This window comes from Rhyacophila brunnea, unplaced genomic scaffold, assembly GCF_057557595.1.
Source record: "Rhyacophila brunnea isolate RB1 unplaced genomic scaffold, BYU_Rbru_1.0 scaffold_20, whole genome shotgun sequence".
Taxonomy (NCBI): Eukaryota; Metazoa; Arthropoda; class Insecta; order Trichoptera; family Rhyacophilidae; genus Rhyacophila; species Rhyacophila brunnea.
The window spans coordinates 10,475,384-10,493,944 of NW_028232860.1; the positions used below are offsets into that span (position 1 = coordinate 10,475,384).

At 36.6% G+C, this 18,561-nt stretch overlaps 1 protein-coding gene across 1 annotated transcript in view; it reads right to left on the reverse strand.

Moving 5' to 3' along the window:
• Positions 1 to 5,007, reverse strand: part of LOC147071169 (uncharacterized) — a 78,153-nt gene extending 73,146 nt beyond the window's left edge. The window contains exon 1 of the mRNA XM_085948262.1: positions 4,782 to 5,007. The gene's annotated coding sequence lies outside the window, so the exon portion shown is untranslated. The remainder of the gene's footprint in view (positions 1 to 4,781) is intronic.
• Positions 5,008 to 18,561: the final 13,554 nt, after the last annotated feature.

Consider the following 18,561-nt stretch of genomic DNA (forward strand, 5'->3'; position numbering starts at 1 on the left):
TTGTATATCCCTTCTCATGACAAACATTCAGCACGCAACTGAGACAGGTCTAGGTTAAAAAAATTCTTATCGTTACATACACAACAATAGAGTTATTGGAAAGCACGAAATTTACCAACTTACTTCAGTATTTATAGAAATATAACGTTTCTTTAACTGTCGATAAATAATGAATGAGAGAATGACTAACACGTGAAGAAGGTCGAAGGTTTTAATTTACATATTTGGCTTGTAAGTTGTAAAGAAATTTATAAGCACATAGGTATTATAAGCACGCTACTTATTTTAAGGAGGGAATCGATGAATAGACCCCCCCCTGCCCTTTCTGTTTTAACTATAGCTTTTATAAAATCGGCCCAAATATCATATAGCACTGACGACTGGCGAGATGATTTTGCATGGCACTCGTTTGAAGAGAGAAAAAAACCTATAATAATAATAACTGATAGATCGCATTGTATAAAAAATATCAGGCAAATACTCTTCAAGAATAAGCATTACGTTTAATATAAATGTATAATCGTATAGGTCGGTCTTTAGACTTTATGTGACACAGTGACCGGACAAAACAGATCATGACAAAACAGAACAGCCGGGGGAAAAATGAAACATTAATTTTTGTGGAATCTATTTATTAATTAAATTTTAAACGAAATACATATACTTATATATAAATATTTAATATTTAAAAAATAAAACATTTTTTAAGTGAAATCATCAAGGTATAATAATACTTTCATTTTTTTTACAATACTGTTATTTTGAAAATAATGCATTTTTTATATATAGAGTATATAAAATTGTATAATGTAATCACTGCATGTTGGCCATTTGGCGTAAATACCTATATTTATCTGTTTGATTTTGATAATCATGCACAACTATTGCCACTCGATTACTAAGTGTTTCATACTTTTTCTTTATAACTTCAAGACGACCTGTATGAGCACTGGCTAATAATAATCGGGGTGCCGGACGAAATCAAAAATCACGAAAAAATGCTTTTTTGTCTCTCCTGCAAAAAATTGCGCAACACTAATACTTATTTTGAATTGCGCATATTTTACAAGAGAGTCAGAAATCATACATTTTGTAAAAATTGCGCAATTCAATAAAAGAGTTACGATTGCGCAATTTTTTTACAGGAGAGACAAAACAGCATTTTTTTTATCTTTCTTACTTATTTTTCGGGATTTCGACCTAAACCCATCCTAAGCTTGCCGGCAACACCGAGTTAAGTTTATTTGAGGCTTTCTAGCGATTAGTAATGCAGAAATTAGGTATATAATTTGATTTATTATGGCGTATTGAAAATCTCTGCTATTAAAAATCTATCAATATAATAGAGATAGGACAATTTCAATATTCAATTTATATGTTTCCTGAAATATCATAGTTATATTTATCGTTGTTCTGTTTTGTCACTGTCCTGTTTTGTCATGTTCTGTTTTATCGTGTTCTGTTTTATCATGTTCTGTTTTGTCACCGGACCATGCGACACATATAATATTATCGCACTAACCTCATCAGGTAGCGGAGAATGTCGCGCCGCGAAACTTTTTTTTTTTTTTTTTTCTTTATTTGGAAGCAATTGAGCTCTTCTCTGAATGGAAGGCTATTCTGCTTTACAATGGTTTACAAAAGTATACATACATTTTTTTTTAACGACAGGCATAAATAGTTACATTATTAATGATACAGAATTACATTTTTGTTACACTATACACTAGACATTTACGTTACATTTTTGGAGAAATTCATGTACAATTTTCATAACTGAAATATTTGGTTTAAAATTAAAGTGGTAGATAGCCCTCAGTGTCAGTGTGGACATCCCACTCAAGATCTTAACCACATTGTCTGGCAATGTGATGCCTATGACCAGGAGAGAGAAGTGTTATTGAATAAGTTGGGGAAATGCAGGTTATACCCTCCTTTTACGATTAATTCGTTCCAACTTTAATTTTGATCTTTTACAATGGTTGAGTCTCTGTAGCGAGAGAATGCCTCATCTTATCGGAGCAATTCTGATGTCAATTTGTGTATAAATAACCAAACTAATTAATACGTTAAAAAAAATCATTTCTACCCACAAAAATGACTGCACCAAATAAGAAACAAAAACTTGGAGGAGCTAGTAGTAGTAATTCTGGCAGACAGTTTCAAAATTGGTGGACCTAAATGTATGGCGAAAAAGAAAAATATGTTCTGTGAGTGGTATCTAAATTGTAGAGCATCATCATTTGTAATAGAATTTTTAAAAAATATTTTTTACCAAACGGCTCGGCACATAAGATAGTTGGAAAATAATATTTGGGAAGTGTTGGCACGCGTAGGTACGTAAAAAGGTTCGCCAACTTTGATATAGGTATACACTATACATATTAAAATCATTTTTTTAGCTCTTAGATATATGCATCTAAGAGTTACCTAATGCTCATCAAACAATCTTGTAGAGCAGCATGGTAAACGTTATTAACTAATATAAATTATTTTTCAATATATTATGTTTTATTCCACCTTTAAGCTATATTACAACCATAATTTTAACTCCACTAGATCAATTATATTTTTCACTACCAAATAGCAATTCTCAGACCGCATCACATTTGCTCTCATATGGACTCGTTCCGAGCGGCTAATATATAATTAAATATAAATAATAAAATCAATACATTCCTATATCGTATGAATTATTCATTAAAAGAAAAATTCTGTTTCATGCATGAATGAGTATTGGGTGGTGTGACTCCTGCTTATATTGAACGTACCTATACTGATTTAATTTAAATTAATACAATGGAATCAACCATCATTAATACTCTTTTGAGAGTTATTGTGAATGAATTCCCATTTTATTATAAAAAATGGATTTTCATTGCATTTCTTTAGTAATATCGAATATCTCTGTCCTCATAACGGCATAACATATCCAATCGTTTCAAAAATTAATCCACTGTCGTCTGATTTCTTTGTTTTTTTTATTTATGAGATTCACAAAACAATAGATTATGTTTATATCCAAGAAAGAAGATTTACTACAGTCATGCTCTGTTCTGTTTTATTTTTCTGGGTGCTAATATACATATCTGGTAATCAACGTTCCCTCTATGGTTTGCGCGCGTGCAAACACAGGTTTGAGAAAAAAATATATGCACAAATGTTTTCAACCACCACACATATTAGTTTTCTTAGAAACAATGATCAACATTTTAATATACTCTAATAACTATTTTATGTATCTGCTGTGTTTCGTACCATCATAATTTGACGAGTTCATTTATCCACGCAAAATGGTGAACATTTTCAATCATTTTTTTTTCTTAAAAAAATACCGCTCAGCTGAGCTGATCCATTTATTTGTTTCGAAGTCAAATCTGTATTTCTAATTTTATATTATAATATAATTATCACCTACAAGGATGCAACTGTATTAAGTTAACTTTTAGGCAATTTCGTGTGGTCCAGAACCTTACAAACTACTCATATACTTGTTTACATGTCATAATCCAGAGTTTCCCAATCTATGTTCCGCGGAACATTTTATGCTACAAAAGAGTCAAAGTACAGGAACGGATCCAACGCACACACCAGTTATAAGAATTCTTGAAATATGAGTGAACTTCATTCACTCATATTTCGATGTATCTATGTTTAAAAATAATTATTGTTTTTTTTATTTTTTTTATTCAAAATTGTATAGATTATAATATATTGTGATCATTTACCTTCCTTACAAAATAAGCAAGGTGTTCGGTTAAAATATCAGGATTTTTTTTAAATATTGTATACTTATACATGAACAATATGATAGAATACAGCTTTGAATACCTGGGGGTACAAATAACGGGAGATGGTACTTTGCAATGAGAGATTGCTATCCGAATGGTATTGGCTGGAGCAACATTCAACTCGATGCGGAGTGCCTGGGACTCACAATGAATTCCGAATATTTGACGCTTGAATTCTGACGGTGCCACTTTACAGTAGCGTGTCATGGTAAATTACAGAGACTAAGATGAAGTAACCATGTACTGAGCTTTGACGACAATTAATGTTTGCGACGAATACTGGGTGTACGGTGGTATGAATTTAGGGGTAACGAAAAGATAGGAGAATGGACTATAGAGCTACCATAGAGTGAAGAAGCGACAGTAGAATTTGCTCGGCCACATATATAATAATATATATATATGTATTACTGTTATTAAATGAAGATTTAAATTTGTTTTCTCTCATTCCAGGAAACCCCAATTGAATATGATGTTAATTCTAATATAGACGAAATATTTGTAGCAGTTTGCAATGCTTGTTAAAATTGTATCCACACATTGCCTCTTGTTGCAGGTTATTTAATTTAAAAATATTATATTACTATACTTTTAAATTGTCAGTCATAGAAAAGCATGGGCAGCTTTCTTTTAGACATTCATAGTATTTTGGGAATCCGAATGTACAACAGTTGTATTAGCAATTTGATTTACTGTACCTACTCTAAGTGCCTTTTCAATAAATTTAAATGTAACTTTATTCTATTCGCGCGGTTTAATACTTAGGTATATTTAAAATAATATAGAATGACTTTCTTAATTTTTTTTCGCAAACAAACACCCGAATGAAAAAAGCACGTACACAATTTATTTATGAAATAAATACGTAGGTACTTAGTATCTCAAATAATATAGTAAAAGTATTCTACAATAAACAATAATAAATAGAATATAGTATATTTTGTAAAATTAAATAGAAAATAGATGAATAAAAGGAATATTAGTACTTACAGCTCCTTGCAAAATCACAGTACTGTATCTATCACACTGGTATGGTAACACTGTCTTATTATTTATAATTAATAAATTGGATTATGTTATGATATATTTCGGGGCACGTTTTTACACCAACTGTCAAAATGAAAGAATAATAACACTTATATCATTAGGAAGTGAAATAATAATATTCACTTGCTGAAAAACAACCGCTTCGATCGGCCATACATGCGCGACTGTCTCGTTTTGCGTTGTCTTGCCAACGCGAGTTCTTTACTAAGTAGCAAATCTACCACCACTACTGCATCAAATACATCGATACCAATGCTATGTATATGAATAGGGGAGGTTATATTTAAGGGGTGACGTGAAAAGTACTTCCTTGAAAGCGTAGGATGTAAGTGCTGGAAAATATACGTCATCACTAACTACTACTCATGTATATATATTATATATCTATAAATTATAATGGTGTATGTGTACTTCGGATTTTCATTGCAAAATGCAATGCTTTTCTTAGTCATAAACCGACACCAACGGAGAGCCTTGTCATCAATTTAGTGGATGGTTTTAACTACCCCATTTAAGCACCGGTGGAACAATTAATTTTTAATTAGAGCTTACACATCACTCTGGATTTTACATTGAAATTATTAAAGCTATCTATAAATATTATTATATTATAGTGGTGCAATGCGTAAGGCGCTGGCCTTCCACCCGAGAGTTCTGGGTTCGATCCCGGTGAGAACACAAAAAAAATATGTGTTTTTCTCATATCCTGGATAAATGACGGCAGAGCAAGTCAAGATTATTTTTATTTTCTAAAACTCTTTCTTTAAGCACCAATGTGCATGGTTGCTACATCAGTCCCGTGCAGCATCGCTTCGGGACAAGGAAGTGTAGCACTAAAATCTTTTCATTCTGACACGTTTATAGCGTCATGGAAGGCGACCATGCACATATCGCGGCTGCATAGACATGGCGGGTGGACATGGGGAAACTCAAATCATTGTTCAAAATTACTAACAACCACTTTGTACGAAAAATCAAGGACATGGTTATTAATAATTAATTGCACCTGTAAAAATTCTCATACGTCTTCTCCGTGTCTATCTTACGTTTACGCAGTGACGTCCCGTGGGGGCTAGGTAGGTCATGCGTTGCATAGAGGCGGCAAACGATGGAAAGAATAGAAATATTACAACTTATGAGAGCAGTGGCGGTTTTCTATGAAGCTGACGATACGATCGCTTCATTATAAAGTATCAAGATGTTAGTTTAAAAAGTGATCGAAGCACAAAAAAATCCTGACAATATAAAGGTAACTATTGTTATATTGTCATCATCACCATCAGGGGCGCGACAACCCGGTGTGGGTCCTGGCCTCCTCCAATAGCTCCCTCCACCTGTCCCTATCCAGTGTGGCCGCTTTCCAAATCGGTACCCCCAGAATTCGGCAGTCACTGGCAGCTCCATCCAACCAGCGAATCTTTGGCCTCCCTCTTCTTCTACGTCCTATTGCATTGCTGGACATCACTCTCTTTGCCGGTTCATTGTCATTCATACGGTGCACATGACCTAGCCATCGCAGTCTCCCAATCTTAATAGATTGAACTGCGCTGCAATCTTCGTACAGCCCGTAGAGCTCAGCATTATATCTTCTCCCCCAATTGGTGCCATCCCTGATCGGTCCATATATACGGAGGTATACAAAGATGTTCAGGGCTCGTTCATTTCGCAGAGTTATTGTCCAGGTTTCCGATGCGTAGATGAGCACTGGCTTTATAAGTGTCTTTTAAAGAGTGCTTTTAGTTCGGCGAGATAGTATGCGGGACTTAAAAACAGGCCAAAGTAGCATTTATTCGCAGACATGATTCTCTTGTTGATTTCTTCTGTAACATCATTATGTTGAGTTACAAGAGATCCAAGGTATATGAAACTGTCGACCGTATCAAATTTGTATGCACCAATATCTAACTTTGGTGCGACTTCTCGTGGTGTGACATAGACATTGAAGTTAAAGTCCCTCCACCAAACCCGCCCCGTACCACCCTCGGTCTTAATCGAGAGTATCACGGGACCCATCAATTGGTGATGTGAAGCATCTAAGAATTGGCCTGGGAGTGTCCTGGGAGAAGATGCCCAAGACTTAGATTGCTACGCTCAAAGTGAGCTCTGACTGAGTTTACTGAGTTTACTCTAATGCAAAGTGCCAGGGAGAGAAAAAGCACATGGAAATTACTAAAAAGAAAATGAACCTACTTGTTTATTAAATTAAAGAACGAAGCTAATCATACAGGCAGCAAAATTTATGTGAAGAGATCTTCACGCCCGTAGTAAGACGCCGCAAATTTTTTGAAAGCAAGATAATTGGCCTTAGTAGCAACCAGGTCGGACGGGCCGATGGGTCCAACAGCTGGTTGGACCGACCTGAGCATTTCCTCCCGTTCGGAGCACATACTCAGACACTCCCATAGGATGTGGTTGGCATCCTGTATTTCCCCTCCGCATGGACATGTCGGACGGCTTACAAGTCCAAGCTCGAAGAGCTTGCCAGCGAATCCACCATGACCAGTCACAAATTGACTGGTGTAATGGTCTGGAGTCAGATATTTGGTTATCTCCATTCGCCACTGTATGTTTGGAAAAAACGTATATGTGTGCCGGCCCTTGGTCGATTCGTCCCACTTTCGCTGCCAGGTCGTAATGGCCGCGTTAAGCGACATGAGTCTAATTCTGCGCCTCAATAATGCTACTCCTTCGCCAGCTAGCCGAGGGGGAGGGACGAGGTGAAAATCACCAACGTCGGCCTCCTCGCCCTTGAGGAGCAATATTGAAGCGCCGCTGACCTGAATATGCAGGTCAAGTGGGAGAATGCCGGCCAGGACCGGGAGCGCGTCAGTTGAGGTAGTACGGTAGGCCTTGGTAATGGACAGAAGCGCGATGCGCTGTCCTCTTAAAAGAGAGATTCTAAGTTTGACACTTTTGGGAATGCGCGGGCACCAAGCACTGGCGGCATAAGCCGCGATTCCCATAAAAATGGCGCCGTAGGCGATCTTGAGCGCCCTTACTTTTAAGCCCCATCCTTCACCAGCCATGCGGCCGATCCTCTGGAAGGCCACCCCAGCCTTGTGGACTTGGGTTTCGGCATGGTGTAGGAAATTTAACATTGTGTCCATTTTGACGCCTAGATAGGTGACGATCTTCGACACTTTCACTCTCGTGTCACCGAATCGGACTGTGGGTAGTCTCGAACAGCTAAGTCGTCTCGGTCCTTTAAGGACAATGGCTTCTGTCTTGGAAGGTGCGAATGATAGTCTAGTTAATCTACCCCAAGCCTCAATTGATGCTAAAGCTTCGCCAACGGTGCTCTCAATCTTCGCCCTGCTGTCGGCCTCGACCAGCAGCAGCGCATCGTCTGCGTAGGCAATGACAGTACAGTCGGTTGGAAGCGGAATTCTAAGGAGATCGTCGAAGAGTACGTTCCAGAGAAAGGGCCCGAGGACTGAGCCCTGGGGACATCCCATGCTGGTGTTCCTCTTTATTGTGGTTGAACCAACTCGAAACTCGATCGATCTATTGGTGAAATAACTTTGAATTGACGCGAACAAATTGCCTGGTAGTCTCTTCAGCCGGAGCTTTCGAAGTATAAGAGGCCAAGACGCACTATCAAACGCACCTGCAATGTCCAGGAAAACTCCTAGAACGTATTTACGGCGAGAATTTTCAGCAATGGCAATCACGTTCCTTATGGCGTCGACTGTTGATTTGCCTCTTCTGAATCCAAATTGCTTATCGGAAAGCGGCGAGTGTGTCTCCAGGTGGGCTTCAATCCTGTGGCACAGTAGCTTCTCCAGCACTTTGCACATCGACCGAGACAGGCATGTATTTAGTTTTTGCCTCGTTTATTTGTAAACCCATTCTTTTGGCAGAGGTTTCTAGTGCTGTGAATGCCTTTTTCAGCGCCAATTCTGATATGGCAATGATGTCGATATCATCGGCATACGCCAGCAGCTGCACAAGATTAGTAAATATCGTGCCGCTGCCATGGGCATCAATCTTTGCATCCCGTATCGCCTTTTCTAGCGCAATATTGAAAAGAAGGCATGCCAGAGCGTCACCTTGCCTGAGACGACTTCCTGCAGTGATATAAATGGCTCGGATATTTCTGCTTGAAGCTTTACCCGGCATTGTACTGGTGTCATTGTCATCTCTACTAGTTTAATTATTTTCGTCGGAATTTCAAACTCTCGCATTGCTTCGTATAACCGGTATCGATTAACGCTATCATAAGCTGCCTTAAAATCGATGAACAGGTGATACGTGTTAATATTGAATTCAGTGGTCTTTTCTAGAATCTGCCTTAGAGTGAATATTTGAGTAACACATGATCTCCCTCGTCGAAAGCCTCCTTGGTAGTGCCCGAGTATTCCTTCTACAATGGGTTCCAGCCGCTGGAATATCAGAATCGACAACAGTTTATATGCAGAGTTAAGGAGTGTCACCCCTCTGTAGTTACTACATTCTAGTTGGTCTCCTTTCTTGTGCAGGGGACAAATTAGCCCATCCTTTCACTACTCTGGCATCTTTTCTGAAGTCCATACTTGGTGGATTAGGCTATGCCAATGTTTGAGCAGGCTTTCTCCCTTATGGGGGTATTTAAATGTTGATCAAATAAACCCACCTACCGGGCAAGAATACAGTGCTTTTCTGTGAGTATCATACCATCGTTATCCTTGCACATTGTGATACGAGGCTTGAAACCCTTCCTAACATTATTTATCTTTCTATAGAACAGCCGACTTTCTTGGGCTTTATAGTGTTCTTGGAGTAGGATCATTTCCTTTTTTTAATAATCACGTTTCTTTTTCTTGTGTAGTTTCTTTTCGTCACGCCGGCGCTTTTTATACTCATCGTCTGATGCCCGTGTTTTCTTCTGTAGCATCATTAAGTAAGCCTCATTCTTTCTCGTAGTGACTTCGCGGCAATCTTCGTCAAACCATTCTGATCGTTCACCTGTTTTTCGGCGTCCTAAGGTAACATTAGTTGATGATACTATGGCAGTCTTGCACTCTTCCCAGTATTGATTCACCTCTTCATGGTCTCCAACCTCAACATTGTCGCTCAGGTGAGTGTTCAAGCTCTCCTGGTACCGAGCCAGTTCCTGCGGAATCTTCAGTTTCTCTGTGTCAAAGGGTTTTGCTCTTGCTCCCATTTCCTTTTTGGTGTTTGAGATCTTTTCTCTAACTTTTCAACACACTAGGAAATGGTCTGAGTCTACATTAGCCCCTCTGTATGTCCGGACGCTCATTAGATCCGATCTGTGCCTGTTGCCTATCAAAATAATATGGTCTATTTTGTTTATTGTGCACCCATCCGGGGATTTCCAAGTTCCCTTATATATATCCCTACGAGGAAACATTGTGCTACCAATAACCATATTTAGTGACGCTGCACAGTTAATTAGTCGGGTACCATTGTCATTACTTTCATTGTGAAGACTATGTTTTCCGACAATGGCAGTGTAGATCTCCTCCCGTCCTATTTTGACATTTAGATCACCGAGTATTATTTTCACTAGTATTGTTATATTGTAATACATATTATTGTAATGACTGTTTATAGTAAAGGCAACAATGTCACAAGAGTGCCTCCAAACCTGTCAACGCCACAGACCTCCATGTATCTAGAACCACCGCTGTTTGAGAGTAAGTTCCGTGGAAATGCTCTAATTCTCAGTAGATGGTGTGTCAATTTTTAAAAAATTGTGTATTTGTCTGTTTAAAATAGCCAAAAATACATAATAAAATATCAGTGACGTCCCTAGACAAAATGCCGCCCATGGTCAACGCCGTAGTAACACCCCATTTGTATACAGTATTTTGTATCATCTGTGCACGTGTCGTTTCTGGTCATCATGGACGGCTAAGGGCAACGGAAGTAAACTAGACATCGCGAACCCGACAAAAAAAATCGATTCTGTCAAATATTTTACGTTAATTACTTAATACATTTTGTTTCCAACCAGTGAGCTGATTTTTTTATGGAAAGATATTTTGTTATTAGGTACTAAGTTTATGTAGATATTTCTATATATGATACCAAATGATTCTCCTCGATTTGCCGCCCTTCGAATAACTGCCGCCCCCAAGCGACGCTCAATCTGCCTACCCCTACGGGACGTCACTGTAAAATATGTAAGTAGGCAGCTAACGAATTTGTAATTTTCTACTAAAAATTAAAGGTGACGACTTTCTCTTAATTTTGCTTAATGCGTCAATGACATTGAGCTACTTTACGAGCTGCTTGTTGGCGAATTTACAATTTGCCTGTAAAGTTGCCCAGTGTCATCATCGAACAAGCTAACAAGCAGATTGTAAACAATCTACCGAGAAAAGTTGAAAGCCGGTCAACTTTACACGCTACACGCCGGCGTGTGGGCCTATTGCGACCTCCCGGTAAAAAACGAACTACGTTCTGTCAAAATAGTCGCTAGCTTGTTGGCTTCTCAGCGAATGGAAAGTTTTGTGTGTCATCATCACAATCGCAGTAGCTGAATCGCCCGCTTTTAAATTCGCCAACAAACAGCTCGTAAAGTAGCTCAATGTAATAATATAAGGGAAGGACTTTGCCTTCACTGCGTTTACGTGTGTGTTATGTCTTTGTTCTGGTTTTTCAGGCTCAATTATTATTCGTCTGTAAGCTGCTGCATCAGACTGGCAGTCTCCTAGCTTTTCCGAGCATTTCATTTGCCAAGCGGTGACGTTGTTTACCTGATGGTTCTTCCTCATCTATAATGTTTCTATTTTCTGATCGAGTGTATTGCCTAACGTTATAGTAGGTTACAGCACATTAGCCCTATTATAATGACAATCATTTGGTTTCTTACGCAACCCGATAAAAAAAAAACAATTCATAAGATTCAAAATTTAAATGTTTATAGCTTATTCTCCCTGTCTCGCTCTCTCTCACACATTTTAATATATTTTATATCAAGCGATCTTACAAATAATCCGAGACACATGTAAGGTAATTCTTTTTGGAATAATATTTAAAGCATTTCTTTTTACTTCTTCGTGGGTTCATTTACAATCCGCATATACTGGCAAATATTAATTTTCATGTTCCCACCAATATCACTCGCAGCTCCACGGTCTTCAAGATACCTCGTCGCAGGACAGATGTTATGTTTCATGATGCTGTGTATCGTGCAATTAGCTTATTTGATGGCACCATAAAGGTTGATTTGTTTTTTATTAATTATATAATGTTTGTAGACGTTTTAAATAGGATAAATTTATAATTGTATATATTATCATATTTCTTTAATATTTACACATGCTGTCTTTTCCTCTTTCTTGTCATATTAGTTGTTATTTGTAATTAAGATATTTTTATATATTTGTATGTATTATGTATTATGGCGCATTGGCCAAAAGCTGTAATGCCGTAATACTCTTTTTTTATAAATAAATAAATAAATAATATTATAGTAAATAATTACAAGATATATACAACGTTTTTAAATTCTGTTGACTTGACTAGCTTAAACGATCAAAAAAAATGTACTTGACATGTCATATTGATTTCCGTAGTAACGCACATATTAATAATTTAGTTGCTACGACCCCAGACCCCTAGCAACCAATAATGGTGTCGAAATAACTTTTCATACAAAACAGAATTAACTGAAGATGAATATTCAACTCTAGTTAAAGATGGCTAAAATTATTAAAAAAATGCATTGGCATCGTGTTCTGATATCTAGCTAGTCTGGAAGTTAGTTAAAAATCGATTGTAAAATTTGTACCGGACAAAGAACCATCGGACAAATAAGAATACGAGCTAAGAAAAACGTTGTAAAATATCTCAATTCATATATTTATTATATGGGTCGTTCAAGGCTAATTTTTGTGAAAATTATTTCTCACTGTATTCAAACATTTCATAGATTCTTTGCAAAGAGAAGATTTTTTTTCCGACCATGTCCCATTCTGATAGGATGTGGAGGTTTGTATTAACATATTTTGTTTTTACGAGAAATGGATGTCAACCACTTGCTCAACCTATTAAATGCTTACTCTGACTCGTACACAAATTGATATGTGTACTTGCCAGACACAGGATTCGAACCTAGGACCCACGACGCTAACCGCTCGTCCAGGATAGGTGCGTTCGGCGGAGCGTTGAGCGGCGCGCGCAACTCAAACGTATAACCGTATAACCAAAAAAGACTTTGTCTATGAACATTTTCACACACGGTTATACGTTTGAGTTGCGCGCGCCGCTCAACGCTCCGCCGAACGCGCTTACGCTGGACGGGGCCAAAGGATTGACGCTTAAGCCGCGCGACCGTCGTGGGTGTACAAAGAGACGAACACTGAAATAATATCATGTTTTCATATAAAATCACCGATTCAAAATATAGGTATGAATATTTTTTTCCAGTAATAACCAAAATTGAGACAATGTTTGTATTTTATGTTTGATTCGATTAGCTTTCATTTTACTTGATACTAAATACGCATATATGAATTGATAATGCATAGTACCTATAGCCAATACGAAGATCCTCATTTTCAATGTAACTAACGCCTTTCAGTGTTGATTTATTATATTTAAAATAATTACAAGATAAAAAGAACTTTTTATATACCACGTTTTTAAATTTTCTGTTGAATCATATAAACTTGACAATTCTATGTATTAATAATTTAGGACAAATAATAAGGCAATTGTCAACAAATCATTTTTTTGCTATTTTGCAACAAACAAACACATTTATAGAATACTGAAATGTCATTTTGATTTCCATAGTAACGCACGTATATATTAATAATTTAGTTGCTAGGACCACTTCCTTAGCAGCCAATAATAGTGGATTGGATTACGGATTTGTTGCGAAATAACTTTTCATACAAAACAGAATTAACTGAAAACGAATTCAATTCTGCTTAAATATGGCTAAAAGTATTAAAAGAATGTATTGGCATCGTGTTCTGATATATTCTAAAAGTTTCAAACATCTATCTAGTCGGGAAGCTAGTTAAAAATCGATTGCAAGATTTGTACTGGATAAACAACCACCGGACAGGGAAGAATACGAGCTAAGAAAAACGTGGTAATGACTTAGCGGTTGCCATCAGTAGCAATTAAAAATTCTTACAAAAGTGGAAACGTTTCTCTATTTTCCTCTTGTAATTACCTATATATCCGAATGATCTATTTTATTTTTATATTTAGACAAAAAATAATACATAATATATATTTAATTGGTTTTAACTTGCTTGCAAAGTTAAGTGTGCACTATTTATGTCGAACCATAACAGCCTACCCCCACCCCTCGCCGCTAATATATTTATTATTATGTGGTTACATGTAAATTGTACGTAAAACATTTCACCGTAGCACACTTCACCGTGAGCTTTCTTATCGGAAAGAGATGACCGTATACTATACGGTCTCCAATTTTATTAGATTCAATATGAACATTAATTCAGTTCTCATAGCTGATTTTGGCAAAATTCATGAATTCAAGAATGAAAACCTAACCTAACATATTATAATCCAGTATATCGGCTATTTTTTAAATTTGTTTGCTGCTGGCTTTCTGTAAAGTTTAAACTGACAAGAACCGTGTTTTATTTAGACGTTAATTTTATGTCAGCACTATACGACCCAAAGAGGTTGGACGGTTTTTTTATATTTGGCCATATATTTCCGATACAACATTTCACAGTGAAGTGTGATACGGCGAACTCCATACGTACAAGTTTACGGACACGATATTATGTAGGTGAATACATACATAGATTTTTTGTATAGGAAAAAATAAATATTATACAACTATTTTGGTTGCCCTTTTTGACCTTAAAACAAAGCTTTTAAACCAAAATTCCTTTCCGTTAAATGTGTATCTACCAATTAATTATTATTTTGCTTGTGACTACCGGAATGCTGATTTAAGGCTTGATGATTATCAGTTGAGAGAAGACTTAATATAATGTATTCTTGATAACATTTATTAGCTGTTTTTATTTTGGTATGTTTATTAAGTAATTTAGAAATTCGCGAATAATGCGAAGTTGAGTGCTGCATTCAAGACATCCGGTTAAACCTTATGGCAGTGGCAACAACTCCATACTAGACGATTATTTAAAGCTTACCTTCTTAAGAAAAACAGTTTTTAATTGCATAGTGACGTACCTATATAATCACTTAATTTTATAAAAATAATTTAATTTACCAACGACATCTGTCGTATGTGTAGGAAAGTATGTATGAATGTATTATAAAGAAAGGTTTAAATACTATCTATATTCTATAGAGTGTATACGGTGGAGCTACGTGATGCTGGTTTGACCTGGAACGAAGCAAGAAGACTGGCGAGCGACAGGGATTCTTGGAGGCGCCGCGTGGTGTCCATATGCTTCAAATAAGGGGCGGATATGGCTGAAGAAGAAGAAAAATAGCGACAGCGCGACATAATATTATGTCTTTAACAAATTTGTCTAATTAGTGAATAGTGACTTTTGTATGAACTTTATGTCACGTGACCTCAGGATGTCTGGAGCAGTCTAATACAAAACGATAGGCGCTAATGCGTAAGCCTAAAATCTTTGCGAAAATTAGATAATTTAAAAAATATATAACATATATTATTTTGAAAAAAACACTTTCTGATACAGTATATAATAACCAATAGAAAAAATCTTTTTTGAAAAAAGTAAGTCACCCCGACGGGGAATCGAACCCTGTATCTCCCGAGTATTATTCGTTGAATAAAAGAAATAGTTAATTATAAAAAATATATATTTCAATGGCATTCAATCACATATAAATAAATACAGATTGTTTTTTTAAATTAAAAATAATTTTAATTAATTTAATATAAGGAAAATACATGATTTAAATTCATCGCTCAATTTTATGTCGACAGTGAATTATTGAAATGTCATCGAATTAGTGTGTAGCTATCAATAGTTATATCGTATTATCTTCTTATTTCCCGTAAATGTACCTGATTTGTTTCTTTTTCTGTGATCTCCACAGCCTACCTCGTTCCAAAAGTCACCTTTCATCACTGCCTTGTGGTACCGATTGTCAGAATTTTTATTATTTCAAATACGCAATATCATAACCATAGTAAAACCATTAATCATTATCTTTTATTACAAGACATTTTCATACCTCAGTACACTTTTGCTTTTCATTTCGACGATTTCCACCAAACTCTAACAACTTCGCAAGACTTTTCTGCCTTCCTTATGGTCATTCAAAGCACCTTGGATACTGGCATTTATGACTACATATTATTATAATTTTGAAAATAATTTTACTTCTACTTTTATACTTCCTTGTCTTACTGCGTAAGTAGGTATGTATGTTATCGTATCATTTGTCGGTCACAGAAACTATACTCCATCAGTGACGTCTCCAGATAAAATGCCGCCCCTAGGCAGCGCCAAAATGCCGCCCTATTTTTCATACTGTAGATATTTTTCATCATCCTTTCATGACTCCAATATTTGAGAAATATGTTCTACTGTATTGATATGGTTAGTTTGAGATCGCAAAGGTTTAGGCATTATTAAATCGATAATCGATGATGGCGTAACGCTTCGATACAGACTAAAATCGTGGACCGGAGTGGTAGGTGGGACTCTGGAAGAGGAGGGTGCATCTATAATTTCGACGACCAACGCAACTTCCGTGCGTACTGTTTAATAACTAAGACTGTAATTCATAAATTTGCACGTGTCGTTTCTGGTCACCAAGGACGTCGAAGGGCAATGGAAGTAAACTAGACATCGCCCCTAACCCAACAAAACCAGGGAGCTGAGTTTTTGAAAAAAATAATTGTTATTTATATATACCTATTCCACATGATTCTCCTCGATTTGCCGCCTTTCAAGTAACTGCCGCCCCCAGGCGACGATCAATCTGCCTACCCACACGGGACGTCCCTGTACTCCATGCCTAACTGCTAACATAAATATCTAGTTTTCAAAGGGTTCCAGGTTCCCGAAAATAAATACACTATAAAATTTAAGTACCGTGGTACCGAATAAAAAATATATTAAATATAGCATAAAAAATACCCGACTAGATCACGTATTCTATAAAATAAATTGTGCCTTTTTCTATAAAAAATGGGTTCTCAGAGTTTCCAGTGGTAAATAAAAATAATTATGCACGTTTCAAGGTGACAGCATAAAATACAAAGTCGCACCTTGAGATTCCTGAACATTTTTTTGTCTATGAATATACCCATAGATAGTGAAATAATAGGTATTTTTTAATATTTTATTATTTTTTCCATAGATTCTCAAAATAGGACAACATTGTTTCGAATGATCCAATATCGGAGCATAGCGACGTTGATACTGAAATAGGTCGTATGTCAAAAAACATCCAGTCCAGGAAAGAAGAATCATTGAAGTTAATGGCCCCACCAAACCACACCCAGTCTTAATCGGGCGTATCACGGGACCCTACGTTTGGTATTAAGCATCATTTTTTGTGACTGGTAATGTCTCAGGAGCTGTTACCCAAGACTTAGGTCACCATACACTCAAATGTTCTTTGATTGCATTTACATGACTTTAAATTAAGAGTAACTACCCATGGAAGAGAGGAGCACGTAAAGGCAAAATTATAAATTGTGGTAGGTATGTAACAAAACCTTGAAAAACAAGACTGCCGAACAATCCAAGTGAAGAAATCTTCGAGAGTCGGCAATATGTTGCCGCAAATTTTCTAAATGCAACACAATAGGTCTTTATTGTACCTTTGGTATGTGGTTGGTATTAATTATTTTTGTATTTACTCTTTCTACTGTTTAATAACAATAGCGTTTTAATACTATTTATTTCTTTTTAAATGTCATGTTGTTAACGTCTTCAATTAATAATTTGTAAAGATACTCACGGTGGCCGCGCGGCTTAAGCGTTGGACTATCACGCCGTGGGTCTCAGGTTCGAATCCTGGGTCAGGCAAGTACACATATTGTTTTTCAATTTGTGTGTGGACCTAATAGGTTGAGCAAGTGGCTGACATCCATTTCTCGTAAAAAACAAAATTTGTTAATACAAACCTCTACTCTGTGGAGGCCCATATGATCCTATGAAAATTGGACATGGTCGGAAGAAGAAAGTTCACTAAGTATATGTAAAATAAATAAAATTTGATTTGATTTGAATGTTGGTACTGACATTCATTGGTCGTATGTATAAAAACAATATTCATAAGATTACAACATTAAAGTGGCCAAAGTACATTAAATTGATAATATGTCAAAAAGTCGTATGTCAGTGAAAGGTGTGATATAAAAAGTGAGAAAACTGTCAAAATAAAAAAGAAACATAGATAGCTATAAATCCACGAGTATAAGTTTTCCACTGAGTGAGGGCGCCACATGCTAACATTTGACATATCATTTAATACTTTTTGTACTGTAATGAGCTTAGTTCTAAATTCGAACACCTGACGATTTATGATGGTATATTAGAATAAACATCATTTTGTTAAATTAGACATACACTGGATACTGCAATTTTACATGCTAGTAACCAACGTCAACTTTCAATACGTCGTATATCAAGATATGTCGATACTTCAGAAGTAATTAAAGAATAAATATATTCAGATGTGTTTTGAAGTTCATCTTCTCGTGTCATGTTGATTATAATTGGAAGGATGTGAGGCCCTTCATGTGGCTGGACACTGGGGCATATGCTCCGGATGCCGTCCGAGAGTGAGACACTCCGCGCCCCTTGGGCATTGCTCTACGGAT